We start from the raw sequence: 12,975 nt of genomic DNA, 5'->3' as shown, positions 1-12,975 counted from the left end.
TGAGCCAAATGAAAGTATGAATTAAGACGTAGAAGCAAAATGAATTTGTGGAGCTGAAAATTATAATTAAATGAAAATTTCACAAGTATGAGATTAAAGCAAAAATGTAAGAGGTCAAGAAAGAATTGCAAATTCATTCAGCTAGATAGATATCTTCACAGTTTTCAAAATAATTGGTTAAGGCTATTGCTTTATAATAATTGTAATTTGTAAAACTGTTGATAATACAGGAATAATTATTATAAAGCTATAGCCGTCACAAATCATCTTGAAATTTGCTAATATAGCAACAGTTTTGTATAGTTATTTTACCAAAAGTAAAAATAAAAGCTACAGTGAACAATACAACAGATTTTACTCTGATTTAAATTGCAAGTTATGAGAGGCTTAAAATATTCACCTAAAAATAAAATTGCTTTGGGCAGTAGTTTAATTTGAGAGATAAGCAAACCAACGAACATTTGATGGATATGTAATCTTGGAGTTGTGTGTGTGTGTGTGTGTGTGTTCTTTAATGTATTATTTCAGAATTTTCTAAGGAATTCCACGCCTCTTATGAGGAATATCTCTGAAAAGCTTCACCAGCTACAACTTTATCATTGCATGTGTTACATGGTACTTAATAGCTGGACACGAAATATATTTTAATATATTTTGAATCCATACCTATTCTGCATTTCTGTTAAATCTGATGTTATGCATCTCGTTTTGTATAGAAAAAGAACTTTCATAAAAATCAAACAACTCTCAGATTCCACCTCACTCCAGTTAGAATGGCCAGGATCAAGAAATCTAATAACAATAGATGCTGGAGGGGATGTGGGCAGGAGGGATTGCTACTACACTGTTGGTGGGAGTGCAAACTTGTTCAACCACTATGGAAAGCAGTATGGCGATTCCTCAAAAGACTAAACATAGAGCTCCCCTATGACCCAGCAATTCCACTACTTGGCATTTACCCAATCATCCAGAAAGAAGGATATACTAAATCCACCTAGCACAAGATGTTCATTGCAGCACTATTTACCTTAGCAAAGATATGGAACCAACCCAGAAGTCCCTCAGTTGATGAGTGGATCAACAAGATACGGTATTTGTACACAATGGAATTCTATGCTGCTGTCAGAAAGAATGACATTGTCCCATTTGTTAGGAAATGGAAAGACTTAGAAAAAATCATATTAAGTTAAGTAATACAGACTCGAAGTAACATAGGCTCAATGGTTTCCCTCATTTGTCATAATCAGTAGAAACCTTGGGCTTTCCTAGCAGAGATTTACAATAGAGTAAAACCTACATACATAATGCCACATAGTATGACTCTAAGTGGAAGGACTTCCAGGATTTAGAAACAAAAGCCATATAATGAGTGACTGTTGTCCTTAATGTACTATGTTATCTCTCATCTCTTTTGCTGTCCCTTGGTTCTCTCATATTGTTACAGTATTTTACCTTGTTATCGGATATATTTTATATATATTTATTCTATTATTTGAAATATCATCGGGAAGGGGGAAAACAAGATGAAGGGCAGGGTGGGGGGGAAGATGGGGACCAAGACATGAGTAAGGGTATCAATGTTTGTGAGGTAATGCACTTTCTATCTGGTGAATATAATGTAACCCTTCTATTAATTACAATAAAAATGTATGAAAAAACGAAAAGGAACTTTCATATTGTACTTTCTTTCCTGTGGACCAGGATGTGAATGATTTATGTCCATAATGAAGTATAAATATGCCTCCAACAATAAAGTCAAAATGACTTTCAGGGGAAAAAATCTTAGAGCTATTACTTTTCCTCTGTGACTCAGTTACACTGAGCAACTGTAGCACAAGTACTGTTCTATGAGATTTTTTTGTATATACTCAAACTGCCAATCTATATTATGGATTAACATCCCAAACCTACAATTCTTCACAACAGATCTGACAAAATACATAGTAAACCATTGCTTTCTATTTCTCTTTTGCTTCATTAGCTGGAAAATCATAAAGTACGGTGTTTCTTTTGTTGCATATCACAAAATGTTGCTTTTCACATCAGTATGAGCTGTTTAAGACAAGTAAGAAATCTTGAGAAGAAAAGCAGGGGATGGATTTTTACAGCTGATCCTGAAAGGAAAGGAAAAAAATATTGGAAGTATTTTTTAATTAAAGTCAATTTCTTCTGAGCTTCTAGTTTACTATTTTTCTTCCTAAATTGTGTTTAGGAAATTTGACAATATCAAAAAAAGTCTTTGAAATTTTAATTGTTTATTTCCTACATTAGTTGATTCCACATAGAGATGATTCTCCAAATAATAGAAACCTTATTGCTTAGTAGCATATAGGACTAATTAATGAGCAATGAATTTCTCATATTCTCATATCATGATTTGAATGTGCCCTGAAAGCTTCTAAATAATAATAAAAATATTTACCATGAAATGTATCCTCCTTTAAAATGTAAAACTACAAACTACAATATGGTTAAGCAAAGGTATAATATTGCAAAACACAGTGAACTGGTTTTTTCTTTAATAATCAAACTATGTGATAACATCATATCCTCACAAATGACCAAAAAGTGAAGAGATCTTGGTATATATAATATGACAATATAATGTTACTTAACCTTCAAAAATAAAAATTTTAATGAGTGACAAACAACATAGGTTAACTTGAACTACAATTTGCAAAAATAAAATAACCCAGTCACAAAAAAAACAAATCATGCTTTTACTTACATGAGAAGTCTAAAATAGTCTTTCATTGATCAATGGTAGAATTGTGCTTACCAAAAGCTGAGGAGGAAGAAACAGAGAGTTGCTGTTAACCATGTGTATACTTTCAGTTATACAAAATTAAGAAGTTTTGGGGTTTTACATTGAGAAGCATCTTGAATAAAATATGATGCAGAAAAATTAAAGGCAAACATACCCTGAATTATATGCAGTGTAAGAATAAAAATTTAGCTGTGATATCTGATTATTTTTAACATTTTATCAATTTCATTACAATAAAAATATTTGAAAAAAAGACAAATAATTTTTTAAAAAGAAGGGAATTCATGTAACTTTACTTTCTCAGTCTGCCTGTTTAAGTATATACATTTGTATAATTTTGAATGTGTGTGTGTGTGTACATATGATTTTGAAGTGTCTGGAACTCAAGGTCCCAAATTATTGCTCTGTTTTTTTTTTCCACAGCTGGTCCTCTAACACTTGAACCACACTTTGCTTTCTGACTTTTACTGGGTAATTGGAACTAAGATTGTCTCAAATCTGTCTGCCCACGCTGACCCAAGCCTCAATCGTCAGACATCAGCATCTTAAGTAGTTAAGATTAGATGTGTGAGCCACCAGAGCCAGGTCTCAATTTTGAGTCTTGAAATTAAATCCAGTTAAGTGCAAATAAAATAATCTCTTTTTTTATATTTTGCCAATCCCGGTCCATGATCCTGGTCTTGAAAGTTGTTTCTAAGCTCCATTTTCTTCAAGCTAGAACTTTACCACTTGAGTCACAGCATCACCCTTGGCTTTTTTCTGTGGTTAAGAAAGTAAGAGTCTCTCAGACTTTTCTGCCTGGGCTGGTTTTGAACATCTATCCTCAAATCTAAGTCTTCTGAGTAGCTAGAATTTTAGAATTATAGCAATATGTTTGGGGTAGGGGAGAGTGCAGGGTGTTTGGTCATGGAGCTTGAACTCATACCCAGGGTGCTGTTCTTGACCTCTATTTCCTCAAGGCTAGCACTCTACCACTTTGGGCCACTGCAATACTTCTTAATCACATTTTTTAAACCTCAAGTTTTATCACTCTTAGTTATTATCCTTCCTGCCTCTTTCACTAAGTCAATCAAAAATAGTAAGCAGAATAGCCACCAGAATTCTCCTTCTATTAATGTAAATTAATTTTATTTTCCAGGCACTTATATAAATTGAAAAATGAGTATCCCTTTCTTTGCCATCTGTTACAGAGAATAAATAATTTTGCTATGTAAAATATCACCAGGTTATTATTTTTTGTAAATATATTCTACAGGTTACTTCCATATTTGAGTTACTTTCATTTTTATATTTATGTATGTATGTATTTATTTGTTTGTTTGTTTGTTTGTTTGTTTATTGCCAGTCCTGGGCTTGAGCTCAGGGCCTGAGCACTGTTCTTGGACTTTCCCAAGGATAGAGCTCTACCATTTGAACCTCAGCACCACTTCCAGCTTTTTTTTCTTTGTATGTGATACTGAGGAATTGTACCTGAGTCTTCAATCATGATAAGCAAGCATGTACCACTAGGCGAAACTCCCGGCTCCAAATTTCATTTTTTAAAAAAAGAAAATATAACATTTGTCATATAGGAAAGGAAAGAGAAATAATCAAATTAAGATCAGGTACAAGAAGTATATTTGTTTCTGTAAATGAACCATAATAAAAAAGGAAATTTTCTTTTCTATTTTTTTTTGAGGGATGCCTAATTTTATTCATCAACTCAAGAGGGTTAGGAAATACCCAAGGTAGGTAGTCAACCATTACCCTGGATGTTGCTGTGAGATTTAAATAAGTAAACCCATATTGCTTCTGCAATGTGGCTAGACCTCATTTAACTTATTGAAGGTCTGAAAAGATGTAGAAGGCAGATACCAAACCACCTTCCTTCAACTAAGAGGGAAGTCTCCTGTTTACCTTCAGACTAGAACATGGGGCTTTATTTTCCCCTGCCTTTGGACTTGAGTTTAAACATTGGGTCTCTTGTCTGCTGGCTTTTGACAGGAGCTGCACCATCAACTCTCTTGATTCTTTTTTTTAATATTTTTTTTCTATGACAAAATATATCCTTTTCAGTGTAGCAAGACTAATAACCTTCATGCAGTGTGCAAATGGTCTCAGAATGGTTTGCGAGTTTCTCAATGCCCCCTAAGGATTAAGTCTATGAATTGTAGCAAATTCTTCCTTAATACCTTCATTCTCTCTTATTACTTTGTTACTAGAATGTTTGTAAGTAGGTATATATCTTTTATTCTACTAGCTATCTCTAATGTTATAGCTGTATTTATATAAATATCTGAACTGTACATGTTCCTATACATTTGTGTGTCTATCACTGGCTTACTCTCAGGATAGGTTAGCTCACTTTGACTTTCATCTCTTTATTTATAAAAGAATCACCTGAAGATTTTTACACCTGTTTTTTCATCTATAAGATTAAAGATCAGTGACCTCATTATAAATTTATAATAAATTTAAATCATTTAAAATGATGATAAACATATTGTTATTGAATTTCAGTTGCACATTTCATCAAGTGAGTTAACTGATAGTAATGGAAGTAGAAAAAAAGAGAAATATAAAGGCAGAACTTTAAATCTGGGGGAGGGGTATAAGTGGAAGGAAAAGTGGGAGAAAAATGAGGGAAGCAGCAACAATATTTGACAAGAAATATACTCATTACCTTATTATGTAACTGTAACCCCTGTGTACATTAACTTGACAATAAAATTATATTAAGAAAAATATGCAGGGCTTTCAACTGTAGTACATGACAAAAACCAAAGAGAGTATCATATGTACATCTAAATGACAACATTTAAATATCTTTGTCCCTCTAGCCCATAGTATCAAAGAATGAGAAATATTGGGACAGAACACATTTCTCTTCCTTTTACATATGGCTTCAGGCTGAGATTAAGCCCCAGCATTACACTCTACAACTTGAGTGATTGTTTTGGAACATTCTACCTTACTCACATCCCTAGGCTTTTTCTACTTCAGTTATTTTTCAGAGGTTCTTGTGTCTTTGATCAGAAGTCTGGGATCACACAGTATGTGCTACCATTTCTAGATTATCGGTTGAGGAGGAGTCTCATTAACCATTTTTGTCCTGGGTGGTCTTGAACTCTGATCTCCTCAAACTGTGCTGAGATGATAAATGGTGACCATACTCTGGACTCCTCTACAGTTTTTATTTCCAATATCTACATAGCAAACATCAAGATGAAAAAATCAAAAGGAATATGGAAAAGGAATGAATTGCAGATAGATAGGGGATCTGAAATGGGGACTAGAATCTCCACTTGGGACAGAATTGTAAGTCATATAAGTATGCTTTCTATTTTAGATTATCAGCTTCCAGAATGAAAGACTATGGTTCTGGCAATTTGGCCAAGTTTCACCCAAGCATAAACTGAATCATATACCTTCCCAAGAGTTCTCTTTGAAGGAGATTAAATTTATCCATCCAAAATTCATGTACATTTTTCACACTTCACATAACATTCGTATCCTACCTGCAATTCTCTTCAGTTTTCTGAGGAAATTCCCTGAAGGTATATACTTTACCTCATATTTTTATGCTGTCTTAGCTTTCATTCAGGTATAACTTCTTATCTCATTTTCTAATCGAGAAGCAACCAGAAACAGTACAAAGAAAACCCTCCTGTGTTTTTCCTTCACAGGGAATACCAACTCAGGCACTATGTTGTCTAGTGTCACATGGTTGTAATATATAACATTAAAGTATGCAAATTGTTTTAGGGTTATGTTGCTCCTTTCTGGGGCAGCAACACGGGAAAGGGGAGGGACACACAGGGCCAGCCTGGGAGCCGCACGAGATGGTAAGTGTCGATGACCCAGCCCTCCCCCAATTACCAGGGAAGAAAAAACCATGCTGAGTCAGAAGCAGTGTTAACCATGAAAGCACATCAGATCTCTCTGCTGATCTGATCTACTGATCTCTGCTGATCTGATCTGCTGTTCTCTCATGTTCTCTGATGCTCTCATGTTCTCTCTTTATTGCGTCAGACAATTAGTTATATACTGTTGGGGTAGGAGAAGGTGGGAACTGGGAAGCTAGCCAATAGGAAGAGGGCCTCTGTGCTACCACTAAGGGTCTGGGTGGGGCTTTCAGGTACTGGGCAGGACAGGTGCGAGAAAGCCCGGGAGACTTTCGCTGCTGTGAGACCCGCGAAGCTGCGGGGCGTTCAATCGAGTCATGTACACAGAGATGCCTTAAGAGAGATATGCAAAGGACCGAATGCCTGGTCAAAGCCCTTTAATTGTGGCTGAGCCAGAATCAGGCCTCAGAGATGGAGGTCAGGCCCCAACAGGGTTACACTGAACATTTTAACTGACTACTAATAAGAATCATTTCAATGAACCTGGTGAATATAAATGTAACCCCTCTCTTTCTATCTCTCTCTCTATATATATTACCCTCTCAATAAATATTAAAAATGTATAAAAAATAAAAAGAATCATTTCAATGAATCAAGTAAGATCCTGGTACAAAAATTTATTAGCTATTTATTATCAGCTGCCAAATAAAGTACCAAATATTTGCTTACACCTCATAACTGGATCCATATCTCAATGCCTTAATTCTGATTGGTGAGACAATTAAGAAGCAATTTCTTCTAGCCAATGAAATGATTCTGCAAAAGAAAATAGTTGTTTTAGCATTTCAGGAATATCAAAAGCCTCTTGTAAGAATTGATTTATTAAAAGTTAATAGAAAATCAGGCCAAGCCAGGCTCAGTGGCTCAGGGCTGTAATCCTAGCTACTCAGGAGGCTGAGAGTTGAGAATCAAGGTTCAAAGCCAGCCTGGGCACAAAAGGACCTGAGATTTTTGTCTGTAATTAACTTCTAGAAAACAGGAAGTAGAGTTTGGCTCAAGGGTAGGGTGGTTTTCTTGAGCTGAAGAGCTCAGGGACAGAGTCCAGGCCCTGAATTCAAGCCCCAGTACTGGAAAAATAAAGTTAATAGAAAGGAATAAGATACTTCAAATTCAAACAATTATTACAAATTTTATTTACATAGCACACATCTGAGGAAAGTATAAAGAAGGGCCTCCTTCTATTTTGTGATTTGATAAAAGTAATTTCATTTACCACTCTATTAATGGTTACTAATTTATGAACAAAATAATTTTCTTTTAGAATATTAAGAGGAGGGATGAGACTCATTAGAAATTATTATACTTTTTTGTTGCTGGCTTTTCTGTTTTGTTCCCCACCCCCAGCTGAGGGGTGGGGGCAGTTCTAGTTCTTAAACTCAAAGCCTGGGCACTCTTCTTCAAGTTCTTATGTTCAAGCTAGCACACATGAGCCATAGCTCCACTTCAGGCTATTCTTAGTGATTTATTAGAAATAAGAGTCTCCTGGAATTTTCCTGCTCAGGCTGGCTTTGAACCACAATCCTCAAATATCAGTATCCTAAGCAGCTAGGATTATACTTATAAGCCACCTGTACTTAGCTAAGAATAGTCCCTTAACATTGGAAAAGCTATTCACTTTTATAATTCTTGGGACATGTAACATTTTTAAAAGAAAGAGAAAAGAGTAAAATAGAAACAATTCAGAGTAAGCAAACAGTGCAGATATTTTGCAGCAGATAGTTGAACCAAATTTCCCTTGTGCTCATTATTGTAACATTAGGAGTCACTACTGTGTATGGATTGATTGTGGCACATAATTTAAATGCAACATTCATGAAGTCAACAGATTTATATTGAGTATAATAATAAAAGATAGCATTGCTAATGGATGGTATTTATTCTTATTAATCAACTTTACATCCAGTGAAAATGCTATTAAGTGAATAAAATTATTGATATTTAGTTTTTAATTTCTTATGCTCATTAGTTTCAAAGGAGAAGATATTTTAACAAATGACTTGGAGATTAAGCAAGATCCATCTTGGGTAAAATAGAATACTGGGAATCCAGACTTGCGATTTATTCTGTCTGCCAGAGTAGGAAAGCAACATATAACATTGTGTACAGAAGAGGCCTGTGTTATGGCAGAGAACACCAAACATGTAAAGAAACATTCAATAATTGAATATTTTGCCACAATGTCTAAAAAGACAAATGACACTGAGGTTTAGAGCAGCTTATGGAAAAGCAAGAATGAATCTTAGGAAACTGGTTGCATTATTACCCCCAATATTTGGTTAAAAAAAAAAACAATGAGTGTTCATAGCATGGGGCAGTCAGACTTAAAAGTCAAAAGGATTGTTATCTATCATGTGATAAATGATGAGTAGAAGTCACATTAAAATTGACACCCCTCCATCCTCATTCTCTCACAGTTTTTCCCTTCCCGACTTCCCTCTCTGGGCCCACCCGAAGTTGTAGAATTCATTTCCCACATAGCATCTAGTGGGTTTTACTGTTGAATTGATTCAACTTTTGTGTCAAATACCATTATATGCCCTTACTCCTTTATAGTTCTTGTAGTTATTACCTTATTATCAGAAAAATCCACCCAGTTTTCTAATGTTATTTTCTAAATTATGGTTTCAGTTCATTTCAACAATAACTATTGATATCTGTGATTTATATTGTCTATTTAAACTCATATACTATTTTTAGCACAGATACCATCACTGCATACCCTGGTTGTTTCTTATGCAGCAAGCTGCAAGTCTGTCTTTAAATTCCCCATGAGATTTCTTCACATCATAATTATATCTGTGTCTTCTACATAACTTAATGTCAGCGTAACACTATGGGATGTATATCAGGTTTTTGCACTGTTGAGGATCGTGCCTGGTTCCATGCACAAAAATGAAAAATTCCATTTTTAAAGATTTGCCTACTTGAATATAAATATCATGAAGGAATGTAATCTAAGATATTGCACAGCAAATGTTTATAGGATGGATATGTGGATGACTATTCTGTGAATAAATACTTGGAGACAATTGAGAAATCTGTATCTAGAATTTATAAGCTGGAGCAGTAGATTAAACTTGCATTATAAAACTCAATGAGGAGTAAGCTTTAAAGTAAACAGGTTATTTTACAAGTAAACAAGAAGCTAAATTAAAAAAAAAAACTTCCAGTCACCAGTGGTTCATGCCTATAATTCTAGCTACTCAGGAGCATGATGGTTTGAGACTGATTTGTGAGACTGATATTACTAATTAATCACCATAAAAACTAAATGTGAATCTGGGATAAACTGGTAGAATGCTAGCCTTGAGCAAAGTAGCCCAAGGACAATCCTTCGGCTCTGAGTTCAGGCCCCAGCAAAAGTACAAAACATAAATATATAAATACACATATACATATGTATATACATATATATATACATACATTAAAATAATTTTAGGACAACTTAAGAATGATATTAGTTATTCAGTTGATAGTTTTAGCTTTGCCCTTTAGATTTACTAATAATATATATATATTAGACACATAATATATATACATAGTTACACATAATGTATATATGTATATACATATATATATATATACACGTATATATATTATGTGTAAATCCCAAATTTTTATTCATTTGTTTTCCTAGCTTGGGAGATGAACCATGAGCCATTTGTTGGAGCGATATATACTCTTCCAAAGTGCAAGTGGTTTTCCTTCTAGTAAACTGTTTGCAATTTATTTAAATAAACATCAGGCTTTGGCCACCACATAATCTATAAGTCTATACCACATATGTTGGAACTTGCTTCAGTCTTCTTCTGGCATCTTTAATTGGTGTTAGTAAGTAATTTGTAAATTTATTGTAAAGATTAGACTAGTAAAACATACAGAGTATGTCATAATGATTTTATGAAGTAAAATGTCTATGAAAATTATTTTTGCCGTTTTCACTTAAGTTTTTATTCATGGTAACTTTTAGAGGGGTTTCAGTTACCTTTATCAGGAAGTTGGTACAATACTTCTTGAACAATGATACCCCTTCTCATGTTTTTCTCCCACTTTCGCTTCTTCTACCCCTATCAATCTTCTTGTTTTTCCCCTTCTCTCCCCTATTTCAAATAAACAAGTAAAAAGTTATACAATATACCAGGTAACAAAGTTAGATACAGTAACAACATGAGATAAACCATAAGGGGAAAAAAGAGAAAGTAAGTTACTTCACATTGTACATTAAGAACAACAATCACCTCATTTAGTCTTTCTGTATAACCATTGGTACATAGCTTTTGAACTAATTATTTGAACTAATTATTACTAATTATTAGTTGTACTAATTATTATTTATACTAATTATTACAAATGTGGGAAGCCATGGAGCCTATGCTCCTTTCAATTCCAGGATATGGAAACAAGAAGTTTATCTTTGTGTTTGTTGTTCTTAATGTACTATGTGAAGTTATTTTCTCTTTTTTCCCACTTTGGTTAAACTCACATGGTTACTGTAATCTGACTTTGTTACCTGGTATATATATATATATATACCTTGTATATATGTTTCTTTGTTTATTTGAAATAGTGAAGGAAAGGGGGAAAACAAGATGATTGGAAGGAGTTGGTGGGAGGGATAGGAGGACAAAATAATGAGAAGGGATACCAAATTTCAAGAAGTAATGTACCCAGGGCCGGAAGTTTGTCTAGTGGTAGAGTGCTTGCCTAGCATACAGGAAGACCCGGGTTTGATTCCTCAGTACTATATACATAGAAAAAAGCCGTAAGTGGTGCTGAGACTCAAGCGGTAGAGCTCAAGCCTTGAGAAAGTCTAAGGACAGTGCTCAGGCCCTGAGCTCAAGCCCAAGACTGGCAAAAAAAAAAAGAAAGAAATGTACCCATTACATTACCTGATGAATATATCTGCAACCGCTCTATACATTATTCAAACAATAAAATACAATAAAAAGAACAACATCAGCAAAGTTAAACCTCTTGTTTCCATATCCTAGAGTTCATTTCTCTTAGTCTCATCCTATATGGCCATATTTACATAGCTTTTGAGCTATTGTAATACTCTGCTAGGAGAATCCTAGATATGTACAAAATATTACAAATGAGGGAAACCATGGGGGGGTTCCTTTGGGTCTGGCTTACTTCGCTTAATATGATTTTTTTCCAGGTCCTTCCATTTCTGTATGAATGGGGCCATGTCATTCTTTCTGATGGCAGAATAGAATTCCATTGTGTATAAGTACCACATCATCTGATCCAATCATCTACTGAGGGGCATCAGGGTTGGTTCAATATCTTAGCTATGGTAAACATTATTGAGATAGTAGCTTTTGTATGTCCTTGTTTCTGGATGACTGAGCAAATGCCAAGGAATGGGCATAGAACTCTCATAGGAGAGCTCTATGTTTAGACTTTTGAGGAATCACCATAATGCTGAAAATTATTTTCATGTCAGGATGCTATGAATGCTTAATCATATGTATTCAGTGATCTGGAAACACAAACAAGTTGATAGTCTCAATAATTCTTATAACTATAAATTCATTGCTATTTGAAGTTGATTAGTACTTTCACAAAATTAAACAGAAATGATAAAAGGTGAGAAATGGGGGTCAAATTTCAGCTGCTTGCAAATGAAGAGGAGATTTTCTTAGCACTATACATTGAAGAAGCTGTCTTTGGTGTTTGTTTTGGATTTTTGTTGAAGAAAATCAGGTGTTTGGTGAAGAAAAATGAGATGATTTTAGATGTGTGGGTTTTAAAAAAATATTTATTGTTATTGTAAAGGTGATGCACAAAGGGGCTCCAGTTACAACAGTCAGATTAAGAGTACAGTTATTTTTAACATTGTGACACCTTCTCTTGTTATCTCCCAAGTTTTTCCTCCTATTGCATCCCTCAAGTTGTAAAGTTCATTTCCAACATAGTACCTAGTGTGTATTACAGCTGTATTTGTTCACCCTATCTCCCAAAATTTCTGTGCTTCCTCTTACCTTTCCCTAACCAGATACACTTACATACAAGAAAAAGGCACCAAAAACAAGAATCGTGATAAAAGGGTAAAAACCAAATAACACAAAATCTTGTTTCCATTTCTTGGAGTTTACTTCATTTCGATAAACATCACTTCATATAATCATATGCACAGAGGTATTGAACCTTTGTGATCCTGTCCTAATAATGTTCTCCTTCGGTCTCACTGCATGAATATCTAGAATCCTATATAATTTATCATGTTCAAGTGTATTTTTCATCTTTCACCATCCAATGTGTTTACTTGTGGATTTGTAGAAACATTCTAGTTACAGCAAATAAAGGAAACTGAAACAT

At 34.4% G+C, this 12,975-nt stretch overlaps 1 long non-coding RNA gene across 1 annotated transcript; it reads right to left on the bottom strand.

Moving 5' to 3' along the window:
• Positions 1-1,941: 1,941 nt before the first annotated feature.
• LOC150058943 (uncharacterized) lies at positions 1,942-6,711 on the bottom strand. Its single transcript, XR_016536571.1, has 3 exons — positions 6,626-6,711; positions 2,729-2,785; positions 1,942-2,114 (listed from the first exon to the last, which is right to left on the bottom strand). It is a non-coding gene; the product is annotated as an uncharacterized LOC150058943 (long non-coding RNA).
• Positions 6,712-12,975: the final 6,264 nt, after the last annotated feature.

This window comes from Megascapheus bottae, chromosome 9, assembly GCF_031878675.1.
Source record: "Megascapheus bottae isolate mThoBot1 chromosome 9, mThoBot2.hap1, whole genome shotgun sequence".
Taxonomy (NCBI): Eukaryota; Metazoa; Chordata; class Mammalia; order Rodentia; family Geomyidae; genus Megascapheus; species Megascapheus bottae.
Note: the sequence above shows the minus strand (reverse complement) of the source record. Positions and strands in the feature narration are given on the sequence as shown.